At 42.8% G+C, this 18,167-nt stretch overlaps 1 pseudogene; it reads right to left on the minus strand.

The window, feature by feature from the left end:
• Positions 1–442: 442 nt before the first annotated feature.
• Positions 443–2,967, minus strand: LOC149834906 (phenylalanine ammonia-lyase-like; annotated as a pseudogene).
• Positions 2,968–18,167: the final 15,200 nt, after the last annotated feature.

The following is an 18,167-nucleotide window of genomic DNA, read 5'->3' on the forward strand; positions in this document are numbered from 1 at the left end:
CTGACCCGTTGACACCCTCTACTCCTATCAGATATACAATGATATATCGTTGGGTTGGGATTGGATATTGCAACGTCCCAACGCAACGTCACGTGCACTAACTGCTCCTGCATCAATAATTTTTTGAATAGACCTTACACGACTAACGAAAATGGGTCTTAAGGAACAGACAGATACATGAGAGAGAGAGAGAGAGAGAGAGAGAGAGTTCATTAGATAAGTGCGGTTTGTATACCTACCACTGCCAGTATGAATGTTGCTTTCCTATTCAGCCTTCATCCTAGATGCCTACGACATAAATTATGGGTCCCATTTGGCAAAAAAGTCATCTACCATGGTCGTTAAGTGCTGTTAATCAGAATAGATGAACGGACGTTATCGTCTCACCACACTGTTTGTCGTGTATATATATAAAATCTTCGGTTTATTCGGTTTTATGAAATAAAAGGCTTTCATGATGACATTGATACATGAGATCATAGGTGTTACACGAATTGAATCTGCACATTGTAATGTGTAAACAACAAAAGAAAAACTCCAGGCTGTGGGCTCCACGCCATAATTTCCCAGCCAGACGTATACGTTTTGATGAACAAATTAACAAACAAACTGATGAACTCTTGAACATAAGAAAAATGAGTAATGAGCAGTCGTGGGAAGGGAAGGGAAGGGGATTTGCCTCAGCATATGGGCAGTGGGCACCCATTCCAACCCTTCAAAGACTCCAACAAGGGGTCCACAATTTTCCACTCACCCACAGCCTTGAAAACCTTGTCGAAATCTTCTTCTGGTGACCGTGTTTTCTCTCCGGTGAGGATTCCGGTGTGGAGCTCCTCCCTCACGAACTTATACAAAGGATACGACCTACAATCCTTGATCCTGTTTGGAAGCACTGCGTTCCCGTTTTCGAGCAACCTTCTCACGTTCTCGACCTCTTCGGGCAGATGGGTCTTCAATTCCTCCTCGAAAGCAGTGATCCTTTGGAAGATTGAAGAGCTGACGTCCTTCTCCTTCTCACCATTCATCAAGGCGTGCTCCACCAGCACTTGTCTTAGCTTCTGCATGAGTGGGTATGTCGCACTACATGGATCGTCTATGTATGTGAAGACGTACTCCCTCTCCACCACATTGAGGAGATCCTTCTCACAGAACCTCGAGGGGAGGAGCTCACCGTTGACCCCAACAGTGAGAATCCTCTTCGCCGCTTGGCCGACCACCGTCTTCACCACATGCCTAAAGTTCTCCTCTGCGTGGCTCAGATCGATCGCTTGGCACAGCGCAACGATGTAGGTTGAGGACATGAGCTTCAGTATCTCCACAGATTCGGCCGTCTTCTTGGCAGATATCAAGCCGAGGGAGTTCACGTCCTGGTTGTGTTGCTCTGCGCTCTGGACATGAGACGTGACGGGGTTGGCAGGAACTGGAGCTCGGAGCAGTATGAGGCCATGGCAATCTCAGCTCCCTTGAACCCATAGTCCAAGCTAGGGTTGGAACCCCCACTAAGGTTCGAAGGCAACCCATTGTTGTAGAAGTTGTTTACTAGTTCAGAGAATTGAGCAAACATGAGCTTGCCTATAGCAGCCAAGGTCAGCCTCGTGTTGTCCATCGACACCCCGATTGGGGTCCCCTGGAAATTGCCACCGTGGATACACTTGTTCCTTGAGACGTCAACAAGAGGATTGTCGTTAACGGAGTTGATCTCCCTCTGGATAGATTGGGTTGCAGCCCTGATTACCTCAATCTGGGGGCCCAACCACTGTGGGGATGTTCTCAGTGCGCACCTGTCCTGCTTGGGCTTTTGCAGAGGGTCCATCTCGTGCAGCTTGGCTGCCTCCTTCATGTAGGAACTGCCCTTAAGGATGTGCTCCATGGTGGCTGCAGCCTTGATCTGGCCGGGGTGGTGCTTCAATTTGTGGGTCAGGTAGTCCGTGAACTCAGGCTTGCCGTTCATCACCTCACAGAAGATTGCAGACAGCACCTCACATAGGAGCATCAATATGTTGGCATCAAACAACACCGTGGAAGCTAAGGCCGAGCAGACTGCAGTGTCGTTTACCAACGCCAGCCCCTCCTTAGGCTGCAATTCGAAGAACCCACTGGGGATTCCGGCAAGCTGGAACGCCTGGCCGGCATCGATGACCTCACCCTTTGGCCCGACCGCCTTTGAATTCGGCCGTCCGGTCAATAGACCGGCAATATACGACAGCGGAATGAGGTCACCGGAAGCGGTGATGGTCCCCCGGAGTGGCAAACATGGCGTCACACCGTGATTCAGCAATCTGGCAATGGCCTCGAGGATCTCGAACCGGATGTCAGAGTATCCCTGGAGGAGGGTGTTGGCACGGACAAGCATGGCCGCTCGGGACGTCGACCGGGGGAGGGTGCATCCGGACTCCAGCTCGGAGCCAAAGATCCCGGCGTTGAGGAACCTGATGAGCTCCCTCTAGAGGGCCCCTCCTTGCTTGGTAAGTCAGTGCGAGGTTGCACCGAACCCGGTTGTCACGCCGTAGCTATCGGTTCCCCTGTTCAAGCTCTCGACTATCCAGTCGCTGCTCCACTTGACTCGCAACCTAGCTGCCTCAGAGAGCTCGACCTTCACGTCAACCCCCTTCCTGGCCACGCTGGTCACCTGGGCAATCGTGAGCGTCTCCCCTTCGAGCCTAACCATGGGGTTTCTATACTCATCGATCATCTTCTTCACTTGGTCGAGGTGGTTGCCCTTGAGTGACTCAGCGGCGGCACCCCAATTCAAAGGGTCCTTCACGCACTTGACGTCATGATGCAGCTCCCCATTGCCGTTCTCACACACCCTCTTCACATTAAACTCCATTTCCGAGGAAAATGAGGAACACCAAACAGGGGAAATGCAGTGTTATGGCTTGATTCAGAGGAATTAAAACTCCCCAAATGGTGAAATGAAAAACAGAGGATAGGTTGCAAAGGAAATGGGAGGCGTTGCAGAGGGAGGGAGGGAGGGTTGTCTGACAATGAGGAAATTGTAGTAGTGTGAGTGAATTTCCTGGATTCGACCACCTTCTTCGGTGGCCTTAAATAGGCTGGTGGGGGGTGGGGTGTGTGTGTGAGGGTAGGTGTGCGATAGCGAAGTCGAACCCGTTAGTTGGCGATCCATCCCAGCCATCATAAGGGACTTCTATCCTCCATGGATGCGGTTTGAAACGTATCCGAAATGACTGGTTAAGACGAAAGGTTCGTCAAGGTTGAGGGAAGTCGTAGTTTGGTGGGTGAAAAGAGTAGTGAGCAACGTCAGCGGCGGTTTCGGTTGCTCAAAGTTGACGGCCGATTATTTGAATTCCTCGGCGTCTTCTTCAAAAAAATTTCAGAGGGGACTCATTGTGAGGTAATGTGTTATTTTGGTCATGTTTAGAAAAAGTCGCTTCCTTCCCGGTGTTTTTTTATAGTCTGGTAGGCAAGTCGCCTCCAACTGTAATTATTCATTAGGATAATCTTTTTATGGGATTTTATTAGAATTTAGAATAACCTAAGTTCTAGTGAGGATGAAATTAGCAATTTAGGAAGTCTATTTGGGTCCAAATCAAAATTCATTTATCAAACCCTTTTTTCTTTCTGCCCATGGGGGGTTGGTGCTGTGGGGTGGGAGCCTTGGCCACTGGACTGGTGGTCAAGGTTCGATTTCCAATGGGCATCACCTCTCTATGCAAGCCGATGCCTAGCATAGGCTCCGGTAGCCGGAGGTCCTAGCCTCGCAGTTTTAGGCCACTGTCCCAACAACCGTAAGTATTGCATGCTGAGTCAGTACGATCAGGTCTTTGTGTCGGGTGTAGTTTTTTCAGGTTATAAATAAAAAAAACTTTTTTTCTTAAATAATTAAAAAACTCTTTTAATATGCACAAGAACCCGGAAGAGAGAGAAGTTTACTTGAAGTTGATCTTATTTTTGTTTCATTAAAATAAAGGAGAAAAAGTTGTCCCATTATTTCTTGGGAACGGAAAGTTGCTCTCTTTCTCTCTCTCACGTGCGTTAGACACCTAAAAATCTTAAAAGCCCAAATAATCTATGAAAAAATTGACACTAAACAGAAAGAATTACATGCCATTCTTTAAATTCTTATAAAGCAAACTAAATTTGCGCCAAACTAGCGTTTCTTAATTATCCCCATATAATAGAACTAATTTACTTGCCAAAAAACAACTGTCCGAAATCACGAAAGATGCAAAACCCCCCAAGAAGGATGCACTGATAATTAATCTTAACAGTGGAGAGTAAATATAAAAGTACTGAACAAGGTACTTGGAGCCGAGTTTTATCATCTCTACTTCCGTGCTCGCACGCCTCAGCTTCCATAACTTTTAGAAAGCATCCATATGAAGCTTTTACAGGGATCTTTGACACAGATGGGAAAATAAAGTTGTGAATTTAGGGGACTTAGACGTTTTCTATAATCACACATGGGATCAACAATTACATACTTGAGAATGATCAAGCTGTGATTTTGGTCACACGGTCAATCAATCTTGTGATCAACTTTCACAAGATTCAAGGCAGGAACAATCACAGCTGGCAATTACAGTCACAGGCATATCCTTTCTCATGTTTCATTAATAGGGATGGCAGTGGGGCGGGGCGGGGCGGGGGACAAGGTTTCCACCCCCGCCCCGCCTCAAAATTTTATCCTCCACCCCCGCCCCGCCTCCGCGGCGGGGATGGATTTTATCCTCCACCCCCGCCTTCATCCCCGTTTCATGTCCTCCACCCCCGCCCCGTCCCCGTCCCCGTCCCCGCCCCGTCCCCGTCCCCGCCCCGCCCCCGCCCCGTCCCCGTCCCGACCCCGCCCCCGTCCCCGACCCCGCGGGATGAGCGTGCTCGTCACCGGCGCCGCTGGCTTTGTCGGCACCCACGTCTCGCTCGCCCTCCGGAAGCGCGGTGACGGTGTCGTCGGCCTCGACAACTTCAACGACTACTACGACCCCTCGCTCAAGAAGGCCCGCCGTCGAATCCTCGGCGACCACGGCGTCTTCGTCATCGCCGGCGACATCAACGACGCCCGGCTCCTGGCCAAGCTCTTCGACCTCGTCGCCTTCACCCACGTGATGCACCTCGCCGCCCAGGCCGGAGTCCGGTACGCTATCGAGAACCCGGCGTCCTACGTGCACAGTAACGTCGCCCGGCTCCAGGGTTAGGAAATTAGGGAAGGGAGTTAGGGTTAGTAAACAGTTCATCTGAGTTGGGGGTGGGGATGGGGCGGGGCCGGGACGGGGATGGGCCGGGGGCGGGGCGGGGATGGGCCGGGGCGGGGCCGGGGCGGGGATGGGGCGGGGCGGGGCGGGGGAACGTGCCAGTCCATCCCCGCCTCCACCCCCGGACGGGGATGGATTTTAACCTTCATCCCCGCCTCCATCCCCGTTTCATACCCTTCATCCCCGGTCCAAACGGGGCGAGGCGGGGCGGGGCCCCGCTTTCCCCCGGTCCACTGCCATCCCTATTCATTAACCTTGAGAAAGTGTTCTAATAGTGATTATAATCACATGATTTTAGGGAATACAAAACTAAGTCTATTTTAACTCTAATTTTTTTTTATTTTAAAAAACTTAACTACTACAATTATGTCAAAAACAAAAATATGCATTAAAATGTAAAATAAAGCTATTTTTTATGTATTTTTTTTAAATCATTTAAAATCATTTAAAATCATTTAAAATCATTTAAACTCATATTTTTATTTGAAATATCCCTAAAATTAATGCATGACCTCGTCAGACCCGCCCCACCTCGTCGGACCAAACGGGGCGAGGTGGGGCAGGGTCGTTTCCCTTCGATCCATTGCCATCACCATCCATCACTCCATTGCAAAGATATCAATCCTTTACATCCGGCTACTAAGCACATTAATCTGGAGGATCGAAGTCTGGGATCCTCCTCCCTTCCATCTGAGACGAAGGAGATCGAACTTTCAGTGGCCGCTACGGTAAATACTCTGCTCTTTTTTTTTATTTTCCTCTTTGTTTTTCCTGTTTTGGGCCACCATTGACTCACCATTTTTGGTGTCGAGTTGCTTGAGTAATCTCGATCCATCTTTGTGCAACAGCGACAGAATAGATTGGTTCTGACATTCCTTTTTGTTATTTTATTTTCTTTTTAATTCTGTTTTCCTTTAGTATTAGATTTTGATGGTTTTGCGTATTGTGATTCCACGTTATGTCCTTTCTTTTTATGATTCTCTTATCCCCGCATTTCTTCAGTTATTGTTGTAACTTATTGTGAAATTCCGTTTATATAAGCATTTTGTTATTTTCATTATATCTTCGTCCAATGCTCTATTACACCTTAGTAATCGTATTGTTTCCTAGATCTTTCCTGTTAATTTTTGTTTCAATCTTAATCGTTGATAGGATCCCTGTTTCAATCATTGGTAGAATGTGGGATCAATGATCGATAGATCTCAAGGGTCATAGTTGATTCCCCATCTAGCCATGAATAGTGGGGTTTCGCCTTGGTTCCTTATCCGTATGCAGGTTTTCATCAGCCCCTTTTGATTATCTCATTTCATCTGGAGTTTTGTTCTGTCGTGAGCCATTTGTCTTAGTCATTGTTTTCATCTTTCTTTCGTTGTTTTTGTTGTTGTTTTGTTTATTTCAGGGTGATGTTATTATCTCCGTTCTAGGGAGTTCAACTATATGTTCATATCGGCCCTTGCATTTGGATTTATATCAATGTCATGATCCCCCCATGATATTTGGCGAATATCCAAATTTCTGTTTACTAGTGTTTCAACATCAAACACCATTCTATTTTTACTTAGTTGCAGTTGGCTCTGGATGTTGCGATGTGTTATAATTCTCCTTTCACATATGCTTTTATTCTTATATTTCTGTATTTTGGATTTAGTATTGCATTTCACCTTTTCATGGCCTTTACATTTCCTGTATGCATTTCTCTCTCCCTTCTCTGCGTATTTTACCTGTCTCTTCGACCACATGGGTTTTGTCTTGTATATCAAACTCAGATGTAATGTTTGCTGCATGTGGAAGCTGTATACAAGGAAGTTGGATATCTCTGTCTGACCACAGATCAAAGGATAAAGGAGGGGGGGAAGCCGGTGAATATTTTTCGATCCTTCTGTATTCACTGAAACCTGTTAAATAATTACTGAGCATCTAGTTTACTTTAAAGGCCTTATTACTGTTTCTCTGTAGATATTGCTGGTACGGAGATCAATTTCTTAATCTGGATCTTACTGAGGAATTTTATGATTGCTCTTTGAGGTTAATCCTATGCTCATATTGGGAGGTGGGTCTGCATTTCTCTAGAGAGGACTTGCCTTGATAGCGTGCTCTCCCATCAATTCACTGTTTGCTGAAATAATTTTTCTGGACAATTCAGCTGTTGGTTCATGTTAATAAACCATTTTCATCAGGTATGTCGCGCCTTACCCATTAGCATATCAGTCTTAGTTTAGATTTGTGGCTAGCATAATATATGCCTTGTCCTAATCCAGTCATCTTCAGTATTGAGTCCACCAGTATGTTGTACATACTCTGGATGCGTTATACTAGATGTTAACCTAGTTGTTTTCATGCAATCAGCCTCATCTAGCTACGTCTTGTCTGCTATGAATAACTTGGAGTCTGCACAGTGTATAGATATTTGAGATTCATTATAACCCCCACTACTATCATAACATTGTATCTCATTGGGTCTTATGGTGTTGCATTTTCTGCACATTCTGCGTTATTAAACACTTTTGAAGATTTGTTTTATCATCAGTACATAGATGCTCAGCGTCATTGTGAATCACCATATTCTCTCTCAAAAATTTCTTGTATGTTGGCATGAGTCTCCATAGGCTCAATACTGGAAAAGTTGGTTATCAAGGAATGGACAAAGGCACAATTATATCTGTGTAGTTCCTGTGCTAGTACATTTGGTTCCTGTGTAGTGGTTTTACTGCGTGTCTGTCCACTAATAAAGGCAAATCAGGCGAGCTGGATATCTTGTTGAGATTGGCAGGCCACCTTCAGAGAATGCAGGCCTCCACTCGGGTGTGCGTCCCATACAATGAAGCTTATGTACCCTGTTACCAAAATGTCTTTTGACAGCTATACATAATGCCTTAACTGTCGTTAATGCAAAGCTCCTTCATGATTATCAGATTGAAGTGGTTGGTTTGATAAAGCATTGGGTCAAGTTTCGTGAAATCAATGAAACAATACCACAATATTCTCATTCACCTGCTGATAATGAGTGCATTCCCATGGCACATTCATGACATTCTTCAGCACACACTACTTCACTGCATATTTTCATTATGGACCATACTTATGTTCACCTTGTATATCAGTCATGCTGTATCTTTACATCCCCTGCGGCATTTACCTACACCTAACACCTTCTTCAATGCACTGTTACTACAACATCACTTACAGCACCTTGACATTCCATTTGTCATCTGTGTATTGCATTATTATCTGCTACCTCTTGCTTACATCTGCCATTGTATGATTAGCTTCTGCACATTAGTCTTTAGCTTCATCATCTGTCAATACTCATTACTCCATTCATGTTATACTGTCTAGTAACCCGCAATTAGCCCCTCACCCACCTACAACAGTGCTTAGGTATTGATGTGGCTTCATTTTTATATCCATAGCAGTGCTTAAGCACTGTCATGACTTCTTTGCAACCACCTATGACAGCGCTGAACACTGCTACAACTAGCTACATTTTCAGCACCTCACCTCCTTCATCACTGATTGCGTTGGTAGCCTCATCTTCATTTGCACACCTGTTACACTTGCATTCCTGCATTTGCACATATCACATGGCCACCTCAGTCACCTGCATATTTGCTGCAAATACAAATTGTTCCCTCCTTTATACTTCTTGTATGTAATAACTCTACTTGATATATATATATATATATATATATGTTTCGGTCCCAATCCCAACAACATGGACAATTCTCATTCCAGCAGCATATTACATGTTGATAACATATGCAATTTCATTCAACTTAGAAGCATCTCCATTATAGTACATCTACATGTGCATTATATATATCTTGTAACATGCATTACATTCACAAAAGAAAAAAACAAATGCACTTTCCCTCTCTTAGCAACTTAGACATTCTCCATTCCTTAGTATGTATGTCCCCACTTTAGCACATACATCTCTTCACTCAGCACAAGGCATAATATTTTAGGTAAATACATGTCAATTCACATTTTTGCTTAAAAGCATTGCATATCTCTCTCATATAGATATTCATATACATTTTGGTTTTTCCTTTCTCTAGCAGCTTAGGATAGTACCTCTGCATTTGCATACATATTTCATTTTCTTCTTATGTCCATATTTCACTAACTCCATTTTTTTAAGAAAGTTATAAATTGTCGAATTTCTTTAGGAATTTGAATTTCAATGTAAATTCAACATTGTAATAGCTAGATCTTAATGAGAAACTTTACATTCCTTGCACTAGATTAGAATGTATAAGCATGTAAATATTATAGATTATCTGTTTCATATCATTTTCATCTTATTTCTCAGAATTCACAAATGGGAACATAAATGACACGTGTACCATTCTAATAAGAGGTGATTAAATCCTAAGTTGACGATTTGCATCAATGGCCATAGTCAGGATGTAAACAAAACTTAGGATTTTCATCTTTTATGGAATAACATTGGATCCAACTGGATCTCCTTTCAAAAATCATCATATTTCTAAATATTCTCTTCTTTTATCAAAGTTTAACTTAAAATTCACTCAAAATATATATCAATGGCCATAGTCAAGATATATTGAGAGTTAATTTTATTTTAAACTCTATAAAAACATCAAAATATGTTTTATTCTTCACCTGAATTTAAATATAGATTATTATATAATGCATTCAATGACCATAGTCAGGAATGTATTATATATTTAATCTTATTTCAATTCATTTAAAGAATGAAATATGCTTTTCAAAATCCAAATTTCAAAATTCTTTTAATTCATTCATCATTTAGGATAGAATTACATCATGTTTTCAAAATTCTTTTCATATAATTTCAAAATCCAAGTGATTTTTAAGATAAATCTTCAAATACCTTCTTCACTCCTCAAATCAATTCTTATTTATAAATTCAAATCCAAATTCTATCTTATTTCAAGATTCAAAATTCAATTTCAAAGTCCAATTTGACTTTGAAATTTCAAATTCATTTTTATATTCAAAATTTCATCTCCAATTCAAATCAAATTTCAAAGTTCAATTCAACTTTGAAATTCCAAATTCATTTTTCAAGATTCAATTTCAAATTCAATCCCAAACCCAATTTCAAAAGTTCAAACTTTGAACTTTCTAATTCATCTTCTGATTTCAAATTCAAACTTTAAAATCAAGTTTATTCTTTATCTTCAAAGTTCTATCTAAAGATTGAGTCTTGATTCTCAATTCAAAATCGAAATTTTGAGATTGATTTTGAATCTCAAAATCCGATTTTTCCTAAAAATTTAAATCCCACTTTTAAAACTCAAATCTAGATTTCCAAAATCCAGATCCATCTTCAAAGTCCCATTTGGACTTTTAAAATCCAATTCTTGATTTATAACCCAATTCAATTCAGGATCCGGATTTCCAAAATCCAATCTCCATTTTTCGATCCCAGGCTTCAGATCCAATTCAATTTAGGATTCCAGATTTGGGATCCAACTCCATCTTGGATCCTAGACTTCGGATCCAATCCCATTTAGGATTCCAGATCCCAGATTCAATTCCATTTAGGATTTTCGATTTCGAACCCAACTCCATCTTGGATCCCAGACTTCGGATCCAATCCCATTTAGGATTCCAAATCCCAGATTTAATTCCATTTTGGATTCCAAACATCGGATCCAATTCCATTTAGGATTCCAGATTTCGAATCCAACCCCATCTTGGGTCTCAGACTTCGGATCCAGATTCCATTTAGGATTCCAGATTTCAGATTCAACTCCATCTTGGATTCCAGACTTCGGATCCAATTCCATTTAGAATTCCAGATTATAAAACCAATTCCATTTTTAAATCACATCTGGACTTCTTAAATTCAAATCTATTTTCAAATTTCATTTGGATCTCTCAAATCTCAATTTCATCCTGATTTCAAACTTTAAATCTGGAATTCAATTCCATTCCAAATTTCATCACCTACTTCAAAATCCAAATTCAAAAATTCAAATTCAAAGTCTATTTTAACTTGAAAACTTCAATTTTTCTATCTCAACTTCAAAATTCTCTTTTTTTCCTTCATTCTTTTTAAATCAAGATTTATTTTTTTCAACTCTGATTAGTTCAAGACTTAAAACTTCAAAATATCTTTCCAAGATCTATCTCAAAGTTCTAAGTTAGATTCAACTTTCAAAAACCATTTTCTTCACTCCATTATCAAGTTCATCTCAGAAACACTTGGAAATTTCCAAATCATTTTTTTCAAAAGAGCATACATCCTTGCATTCACACAAGCATGATTCTTTGTGCATTTTTTTAGACTTAGGATAAATTCTTAGATGATATTTTAGCAAAGAAAAAAGGCATAAAATTCGATCATTGGTTCGATTACTCCTGGTAAAGGCACCAAGAACGACTGAACCTTGTACCGACGAGCGAATTTCGTCACTCCATTTTCCCGCAAATTTTCAAAACGAAGGCGAGTAATTTTTAAACATTTTCAAAATTTTGGTCAGATGAGACCTTGCAAAAGAGTTCCTCTCTCTTCTTCCTTTTTCTCATTTTCTCTTCTTTTCTATCTTTTATTTTCCCCTTCAAAAAGGGAAATAAAGGTTAGAAAGAAAAAGAGAAGAAAGAGAGAGAAAACCGAGAGGAAAAAATTTGCGATGATCACAATTACCCCAGTCGAACCTGAGATGGTTCTGATCGATGACTTAGACGTGGTTCGAGAATTTTCTGATGTGTTTCCAAAGAAATTGCCTGATTTACCTCCGAAGCAAGAAATCAAGTTTTGCATCGAGTTGTTGCCTGTAACTACTCCTATTTCCAAGGCACCTTACCGTATGGCTCCGACAGAGCTTGAGGAATTGAAGCGGCAAATAAAAGAACTTTTAGATCAGGGTTTCATTCGACCTAGTGCTTCTCTGTAGGGAGCACCAATGTTGTTCATGAAGAAGAATGATGGATCTTTGAGGTTGTGCATCGACTATCGGATGCTCAACCAAGCGACGATTAAGAACAAATACCCGTTACCCAGGATCGAAGACCTTTTCGATCAGTTGCAAAGAGCAAAGATTTTCTCGAAGATTGACCTCAGGTCAGGTTATCATCAACTTCGTATTAGAGAGGAAGACATTGCGAAGACAACTTTTCGAACGATGTATGGTTTATATGAGTTCGTGGTGATGCCTTTTGGCCTCACGAATGCACTAGCTGCATTCATGGATTTGATGAACCAGATTTTTTGTCCATTCGTGGATACGTTCATGATCGTGTTTATCGACGACATATTGATCTACTCAGAGAGTCCTGAGCAGCATCAAGAACACTTGCGTATTTTTTTGAGTATTCTTCGTGAGCATCGTTTTTTTGCCAAGTTCTCCAAGTGTGAGTTTTGGCTTGAGCGAGTTATGTTTCTTGGTCACGTGATATCCAAGGATGGAGTGTCAGTCGATCCAGCAAAGGTTGAAGCAGTTTTAGGCTGAAAGCAGCCTTAGAATATGTCAGAGATTCGCAGTTTTCTTGGGTTGGTAGGATATTATCAATGATTCATCCAAGACTTTTCGAGGATTGCCTTACCGTTGACAAAGCTTTTGCGCAAAGGCATCAAGTTCGAGTGCGATAGCGCTTGTGAAGACAGTTTCCAGATCTTGAAGTCAAAGCTGACGACCTCGCCGGTGTTAGCTTTATCGTCAAGCAGAGGTGGGTTTGTGGTGTACACGGATGCCTTTGGTACCAGATTGGGTTGCGTGCTAATGCAGCACAGCAGGGTGATTGCTTATGATTCTAGACAGTTGAAGATCCATGAGAGAAATTACCCAACACATGATTTGGAACTAGCAGCAGTTGTGTTTGCTTTAAAATCGTGGCGATATTATTTATACGAAGATTCGTTTGAGGTCTTTTCAGACCACAAGAGTCTCAAATATTTGTTCTCTCAGAAGGAGTTGAACATAAGAAAACAACGTTGGCTCGAGTTTATCAAGGATTACGACTTTACGTTGTCTTACCACCCTGGTAAGGCGAACGTAGTGGCGGATGCGCTTAGTCGCAAGTTGAGTGGTGTTCTGGCTAGTCTTCTGTAGAGCCAAAAACTGATTGAAGATTTTGTAGTTTGGAAGCCTTTTCAGTTGGGGGCGGATCAATCAGATTGTCTGGTCTGACCATTCGATCAAAGTTTTTGCCTAGAATCGTGGAGGCTTAGAAGCTTGACGACCAGTATGGTAAGTTTCTAGCCCTGGCAAGACAAGCAGATACCTTCTTTAGTGTGTCAGATGATGGCAGCATTTGCATGAGAGATCGACTTTGGGTTTTGAGCGACCTTGAGCTGAAAAAAGATATTTTTGATGAAGCACACATGTCGAAATATACGATTCATCCAGGCAAAACGAAGATGTTTAAGGATTTGCAACAGAAATATTGGTGGAACGGTATAAAGTGCAAGATAGCAACGTACATTGCGAGATGCTTGACTTGTTAGCAAGTCAAGGCGGAACACCAGCGTCCTGGTGGTTCCATGCAGAGAATCAAGATTCTACATTGAAAGTGGGAAGATGTTACGATGGATTTTGTGGTAGGTTTACCGCAGACGAGACGTAAGCATGATGCGATTTGGGTAGTCGTGGACAGACTCACCAAGTCTGCCCATTTCTTGCCTATCAGAATTAGTCAATCCCTTGAGAGTCTAGCTGACCTGTATGTCAGAGAGATTATACGACTGCATGGTGTACCGAGATCGATTATTTTTTATCACAATCCTTGGTTCACATCGCAACTGTGGGGTCAGTTATAGTCTGCTTTGGGTACAAAGTTGAAGTTCAGTACAACTTTTCACTCTCAGACGGATGGACAATCCGAACGGACGATTCAGATGCTAGAAGACATGCTGCGAGCCTGTATGCTCGATTGGAAGGGTGAATGGGATTCACACTTGTGTTTGGTTGAATTCGCATACAACAACAGTTACCACGCTAGTATCTGGATGGCCTCGTATGAAGCATTGTTTGAGAGACCTTGTCGATCACCATCTTATTGGGACGATATCAGCGACAGATCTGGAGAATCATCGATTGTTCTTCAGCACTACACTCAACAAGTGCAGGAGATCCGAGAACGTTTGAAGGCAGCGCAAGACAGACAGAAAAGTTATGCTGATAAGAGACGACGCGAGTTATCATTTGAAGTTGGTGACATGGTTTTTGTTAGAGTTTCATCGACCAAGAGTGTGTTCCGTTTCGATAAGAAAGGGAAGTTGACCCCAAGATACGTTGGACTGTTCAAAATTTTGGCAAGGATCGGTGAAGTGGCATATCGTGTCGAGTTACCTCAATAATATGCTCACATTCACAATGTTTTTCATGTGTCGATGCTAATGAAGTACATTCCTGACCCACCACACATCATTCACTACGAAGATGTGGAAGTGTAGGAAGATCTGACTTTGACAAAATAGCCTATTGAGATAGTTAATCGACGAGATCAGGTTTTGCGTACCAAGACTATTCTACTAGTTAAGGTATGTTGGCAGCACCATGGCAGCGAAGAATGCACATGGAAACCAGAAGCGAGCATGAGAGAGAAATATTCATAACTCTTTGTAACTTGATATGGGTGATTTCGCGGATGAAATCCTTTTCAAGGAGGGGAGGATGTAAGGTCCATGATTAATTTTGAGGTAATGTTACACAAATTGTGTTGTGATTAAGAAATTCTTGTTGAATTTGCAAATTTCGTATTTAAGCCTACATAAAGATACGAGTCAAATCACGTAAGTTTACATTAAATGACAATTTAGGGAAATCTATAATGAATTAACCTTCAAAATTTTTAGGGCAAGTTTATAATACTTATATTTTGATTGTCCCCAAATTTGAGGTCCGAACGACGAAAAAAACTCCGTCAGTGCATGTGATTTATGGGAGATCGCTTAAAGACTTAGCAAGGGCCTAAACGAGACCCATTTCGTTCGTAACAGAGATTTCTTCGCTTGGGTAGCTTTGAAATGCTATTTACATTAAAAATATAAAATAAAAATAAATATACATGATGAAAAATATTTAAAATTCATTTAATAATAAAATCGGTATAAAATTTTAGTTTCTCTTGTTGGTCAAAGGTCGACCAAGGCCATGGTTGTCCATTCAGAATGGCCTTGGGACGACCTTGGCCATGAAACCAGCTGGTCACGTTGACCAGCTGGATGGGTGGCAGTCTCGTAAGAGACTAAAAACAACTTCAAGGGAGGGCCACGATTGGCCCTACCCAAATCAAATAAAAAAAAATTAATAATAACAATATCAAAAAGGTGGAAGAAGGAATGCATGGCGTGTAGAGGGATCGACTTTCCCCTAGGGAGATATGTGGGCTTGAAGAGCCTCTTGCCTTGGGATTCAAGGAATCCCAAGGGCTCTTCCCAATGTGGAGGAGCCATAATAAGGCTGGACTTGCCTCATTGGATGCATGGGGCGGCAGCCCCATGGCATTCTTGATAGTTTTGGGAAGATTTTCAAATCCTCCATGGAGTGTGGTGGAGCTGGGCAGCAGCGGGAATGTGTGACCCACTCCCAGCCCCACATCTTGAAGGGTGAATCTCCACCCTCCATCTCAACCAACCTCTCTTTAAGAGCTTTTGAAAAATCGAGAACCCCCAAAAAGGGAGATCTTTCTAGTCTCTCTCTCTCTCTCTCTCTCTCTCTCTCTCTCTCCCATATTTTCTCTTCTCTTCCTCTGAGCCGTGGGTTTGGTTCATCCTTGTTGGAGGACGCCATTGCAGCCGTGACCTCCTACTTCATCCAAGCTCTGAAGGTGAAGGCTCAACCCGCTTTCCATGTTGTTTTAGTACACCATGAAACCAAGGAGTCAATGCATCTATGCATGCATGCTCCATCGGTGGATTACTTGAATGAGCTTTCTTTTGACCATATTCACCATGGTTTTGCGTTTGGTTCACTTGCTGCATTCATATATTCTATTTTTTTTCTTATCAATAGCATTTTCTTTTTGGAGCTTCGTTCTTGTTGTTGCCTTTCTCTCTCGTTGCTGAGCGTGGTGGCATGTTCACGAATGTATTTGCCTTGCTGAGTATGCTTTGGACCGAGCTGGGCTCGTCCAGATGCACCCAGTCCATTTCGGCACCCCTTGGAGTGCAGGCGTATTGCGGGTGGTGAACCGCAGCCACCACCTTCTTCCTTGGTGTTTCGGTGTGCTGGGTTCAGACCCAGTCCCAAAGCATTTGGGACTGGAAGGGCCTCCCTGGCACCTTGTCTAGGTCTCATCCGAGGACAGGGCCGTTGGCCCCTTTTCTTTTTTTTCTCTTGCTGTTGGATTTTGTCGCATTGGGTCACCCGGGGCCACGGGCACCCGGATGGCTTAGCCGGTTAAGCGAGCCTGTAACATGTGCCTCACCCCTTTAGCACGGTTGTCCGAGCCCATGGGATCAGGCCCTTGGGTTTGGGTGGTCGCAAGGTCTGGTCCAGCAGACCAGACCCTTTAGCTAAACCCAATATTCCCTTGTTTTGGAGCTAGGGCACCCTGCGGGTTGCCCACATGCTCAGTTTTGGGTCACCCAGAATTTTTATTTTTGGGCATGCATTTTGGCTAGGGTACTGGTCTGAACCGTGGGTTTAAACCAGTGCCACAACAGACTGGATTGTCTGGATCATGGGCCAGACCCCAACCAGGCCGTGGCACCTTGAGCCCGTCCCGATTTTCCCTTTTATTATAGCCGAGTGGGAGCGATGGGGTGCTAGGCACCCGGGCCATCCAACGACTAGAACCTCTTCGGTTCAGGTCTGAACCAAGGGTTCAGACCTTTGTTAACCTTAACAGCAAGGTCTGGTCCTACGGACCAGACCCACGTCCTAACCCCTTGGTACCCCAACACCGTGAGGTTACCGAGCATTGCCATCTTGGCAGCCCATTCCGGACCTACCCGACTTACCTAAGAGTCTGGTTTGAACCATTAGTTCAGACCAAGACCCTTGGTGGACCTAGCAGTCTGGTCTGGAGGACCAGACCTGCATATTCTTTCTAAACCCCCTTTTTGGCGGCAGGCGCACAACTCATTTGGCCCCGGAACCCCTGCAACTATGGTGTCCCACGAGTCGGTTGTCCCCATTGGTGACCCTCTTTTTGCTCAACACGAATCCTTACTTGTAGTCGAAACTTTGGTTGGTCCAGACCCATATTTTTGCCCCGCAACATATCGCAAACCAGTTAGGGTGTATGACAGTGCGGATCGCAGTTGCCGCGAATCGGCTGGCGCGCACTTTGGTGCATGTGTACATGTACAAGTGTAGTATATATATATATATATATATATATATATATATATATATATATATATATATATATATATATATATATATGTAGTAAGGGTCGAATGATTCGATGCGACTATCTATGGGAAACCAAATGGACACATGGCACCCTCGTGCTTTGTCCAAATATGTCCATGGTTACTTCCACACTCCAATGTGAGTACGAGTCACGGACATTGTCCGATGTTTTGTCTTGGTTTCATGGGCACGACACCCCAAACCGTGGAAAAGCCAATGTAATCCCCATTAGATGGGTTATTTCAAGAACTCGCTCTTGACACGTAAGTGTGTCCCACTTCTTGAGGAAAATACTTACACCTGGTTTTCGTTTCGGTTGATTAGTTGTGCACGAAGGTAAATACTGTTGCTAACCCCACATGTTTAGTGCCTACGTGGTTACAAGTTCTCGGACATTGTCTGATGTTTGGTTTCGGGTCCGTGGACGCAGCACTCCAAACCGTGGAAATGCTAATGTTATTCCCATAAGTTGGGAATGTCCCGAATTCCTTCAGTGCCACGTAAGCATGTTGAACCAAGTATCCTAGAAAAGGTATAATCATATGATCGTTCTTCGTGTCACAATTGCATCTTTCCTCTTGCAAGAACGATGATCCACCTTGGAATGCGAATGTAATTCCCATACGTATGGGAATATCGTAAAGTTTAATCTCAA

The sequence above is a fragment of the Nuphar pumila genome, chromosome 6 (assembly GCF_984573655.1).
Source record: "Nuphar pumila chromosome 6, dmNupPumi1.hap1.1, whole genome shotgun sequence".
Taxonomy (NCBI): domain Eukaryota; kingdom Viridiplantae; phylum Streptophyta; class Magnoliopsida; order Nymphaeales; family Nymphaeaceae; genus Nuphar; species Nuphar pumila.